The following is a 3,689-nucleotide window of genomic DNA, read 5'->3' on the forward strand; positions in this document are numbered from 1 at the left end:
GACTCTATTTCGTCATCATTTCCTGTTAGAATGTTTGCATTGTGTTTGTTTGTTGTATTTATTTGACAGTTCAAATTCTCTGTGTACATTACATAACACAGGAAGGCCATAAGGGAGGGGTAAGCTGGTGTCTGGACTCCCCTGCCTGTGGGTGGGTGACTGGCAGGATGGGTGGGAGTACCGGCTGTCGGCGTCCTCTACATTTATCGGTGCTCCGACAGCACCTCACTGTGCCACAAACACACTGCAATAAAACCCCAAATTGCTTTGGATAAAACAAATGGCTTTGTCACTAGAGGGATAAGCAAAGGGGACATGAATAAAATAGCAACAAACAAAGGGTGAGTAGGGGGAGTTGAGACGAGCTACGGACTTCAGCAGCTGGCCGCGTCTCCGGGGTAAGAATTGATGAGGGTCATCTGCACTCCTCCGATGAGTGAAAGGGCACTCTCTCCGTCTACAGAGGCAGAGGAAATTCATTGAAGAAAAAAGAAATAAACCAAGAGGCCAGAATTGCTTTCTGAATCAACCACTTCATTTCATGGCTGGTGTAGCAGCTGTGGTACTGCTGAAACATCTAGCAGAGAAATACGGAGACATTCCAATATCATGGTACTGCCACTTGAATTACATTGTGTTCCTCCACAGTCAGTCAGAAATAATTTGTTAACCGTTGAGTCTTCGTAAATCTTGCTTGAACTTGCTTGATCTTGCTTGAAAAAGGAACAACTATTTTCTCTACATCTTTAAATACAGAGGAGTGTTTTATTAATGTCCTCATAGAGAGAGGAGCCACCTATGACCTCAGGTCCTCCTTCCCCAGGAGCACAAAATGGCTGCCTTTTTCCAATCACAATACCTGCAGAGGCACAACCATTTTTCACAGCCACTGCAGGCAGAGGCCTACTGATTAAGACCAGGCAAGTGGCAGCTAGCCCACACAGTGCTCTACCCCAAGGAGAAACTAAATAGAGGTGATGGTTCTCCTCAGAGAGGGAAGTAGAGAAAGAGTCTTTGGATAATATGAGGTCATTTAACCTCCGTAATCATTCCTGTCTGCCATTGGTCCTGTAATCTCAGCTCGGTATTTGGTTCAGCAGAGAGTAGAAGAGACATCTCTGCTTCTCCCTGCATATATTAAGTGCAAAGCCACTAGTAAAAAATAAATATAGTCTATACTGTAATGTGCATGTTCATTCTTCTGTCTATTCCACTTGAAAAAAACACAGCTATCAATCAAATCAATTAAGTTAGCTATAACTGTCATGCCCTGACCTTAGTATTCTTTGTTTTCTTTATTATTTTTGGTTAGGTCAGGGTGTGACGAGGGTGATTATATGTTTTTGTCCTGTCTATGGTTTTTGTATGTTTATGGGGTTGTTACCAGTCTAGGGGTTTTGTATGTCTATGGTTGCCTAGATTGGTTCTCAATTAGAGGCAGCTGTTTATCGTTTTCTCTGATTGGGAACCATATTTAGGCAGCCATATTCCTTGAGTATTTTGTGGGTGATTATCTATGTCTATGTTTAGTTGCTTGTGTCAGCACTATGATTATATAGCTTCACGTTCGTTTTGTTGTTTTTGTATAGTTCATTCCGTGTTCTTTCTTTATTAAAAGAAGATATATTCAAATCACGCTGCGCTTTGGTCTCATCGCTATAACGAACGTGACAATAACAGCATATCTATCGAGCTCTCTGACGCTAAATAAATATGGACCAAGGACGAGTTGAAATCAAAGTTTTTTTTATTTAGCTGATTCCACCAAACTCAATGCCCTCTCTCTTTCTCTCTCTCTCTCCTCTCCATTATTGTAACGATGTTCGTCTGAGGAAGAAAGAGTAGACCAAAGCGCAGCGTTGTACGTGTTTATGAATTTTATTATAACCTGAACACTGAAACAAAAAACAAAAGTGGAACAAAACGCAACAGTTCTGTCAGGTACTCACACAAAACAGAAAACAACTACCTACAAAACCAACATGGAAATGGCAACCTAAATAGGCTCCCCAATCAGAGACAACAAAAAAAGAACCAAAAAATAAAGAAAACAAAATATAACTAAAGTCAGGGCGTGACAATTATAAAATACATATCTCTCTCTCTTTCTCTCTTTTTCTCTCTCTCTTCGCTCCAGACTCACTGGTGCATGTCCTACACAGTCTTCTCTCCCCACATGTAGGAAATGCAGAAGAAAAAATGTATCCTAAGAGCAACCGACTCTCCCTCCTCCCTGGTCGGAGGAAACAAGATGAAAACAATCTAGTGTCTCCTCTCCGTTGCCGTCATAAATCAGAGAGGACTACAGTGGACGGAAGACACGCAGGCCTCTGCATCGTAATTAAAACACTCATCCTATATTCCACAGTCACACGCACACTCTTACGCACACACACACCAAGCCTCTTAGTTTTGACTCCGAAGCAAACCCATTCCTAATTAAAAATACAAAAATAGTGCCAATAGTGCACAATAAACAACTGAAAAGATGTTGCTGCCCTTGTTGTCATTGATTAATTGCGGCACGCCACCTTATCATTTAGTTCAGCATGATTAATGACAAATTAAATAAATAAACTCCTCTGCATTTTGCCTGGGACTCATTTTTTTTCAGGGGGTTTCAAACAGGTTTGAAATAGGAGATCATCAGCGACGTGCGAAATGGCACAAATGAAAAGGCCATTGTTCTCAACTTAACTGGAGGACACTTGGTTTTCAGGAGGAAGTGAAAAGGCTCTGTGGAAATCAGCGAGACACACTCAACCTAAGGTGAGTGGAGTGGTCGTCTCAACAATAGCTATCTAATGACTGTGAGCCTGGCATCCCAGGAGGATAGAACAGAATTCAATGTAACCCGATACCCGTTGTCACGTTCCTGACCTGTTTTCTGTTAGTTTTTGTATGTGTTAGTTGGTCAGGACGTGAGTTTGGGTGGGCAGTCTATGTTTTCTGTTTCTATGTTGGTTAATGGGTACCTAATATGGTTCTCAATTAGAGGCAGGTGGTTTTCATCTCCTCTGATTGAGAATCATATTAAGGTAGGTGTTGTCACATTGTTTGTCGTGGGTGGTTGTCTCCTGTGTCTGTGTCTATGTTGCACCATACGGGACTGTTTCGTTCGTTCGTCATTTTGTGTAGTCATTTTTCCTGTTCGTGAGTTCTTCGTGTTTCATGTAGGTTCGTCGTCCAGGTTTGTCTACTCCGTTTGTTGTTTTGTTAGTTTCAAGTGAAGTTCGTGTTTTCGTGTTTTCTTTAATAAATAATGTCATATCAAGACGCTGCATTTTGGTTCAATCCCTGCTCCTCCTCTTCGGATGAAGAGGAGGAGGAACGCCGTTACACCCGTCCTATACCGTAGCTAAGAGAACCTGGGCTACTTATGTCGTGGAAATATTGAATCAAATACTTCTCAGATAGCGGAGCTTGTGAATTCAAATAGACTTTATTACAAACAGCAATTCCATGGAAGAACCGACTCTCCATTCTTAGTACTTGAATTTTATACAGTCTTACCCTTACATAACATCGTCACTCCACTTTATGAATCTTGTTGTCTTGCTTAGTTTCCATTCTCTTATTGGCTCAGACATTGGGGCATAGATTCTATTGGTGGCGTGACATGCATACTCCTAATGGTTCCTATAACTGATTAGCTAATGTTCCTGTCCAAAGGTCTTCACAAGTTCAGG

General features: G+C 41.5%; 1 long non-coding RNA gene across 1 annotated transcript; it reads left to right on the forward strand.

Annotated features, from left to right (window-relative positions):
- The first annotated feature begins 205 nt into the window (after positions 1 to 205).
- Positions 206 to 2,487, forward strand: LOC139565889 (uncharacterized). Its single transcript, XR_011672999.1, has 2 exons — positions 206 to 612; positions 2,138 to 2,487. It is a non-coding gene; the product is annotated as an uncharacterized lncRNA (long non-coding RNA).
- The last annotated feature ends 1,202 nt before the right edge of the window (positions 2,488 to 3,689 follow it).

This window comes from Salvelinus alpinus, chromosome 37 (genome assembly GCF_045679555.1).
Source record: "Salvelinus alpinus chromosome 37, SLU_Salpinus.1, whole genome shotgun sequence".
In the NCBI taxonomy this organism is placed as follows: Eukaryota; Metazoa; Chordata; class Actinopteri; order Salmoniformes; family Salmonidae; genus Salvelinus; species Salvelinus alpinus.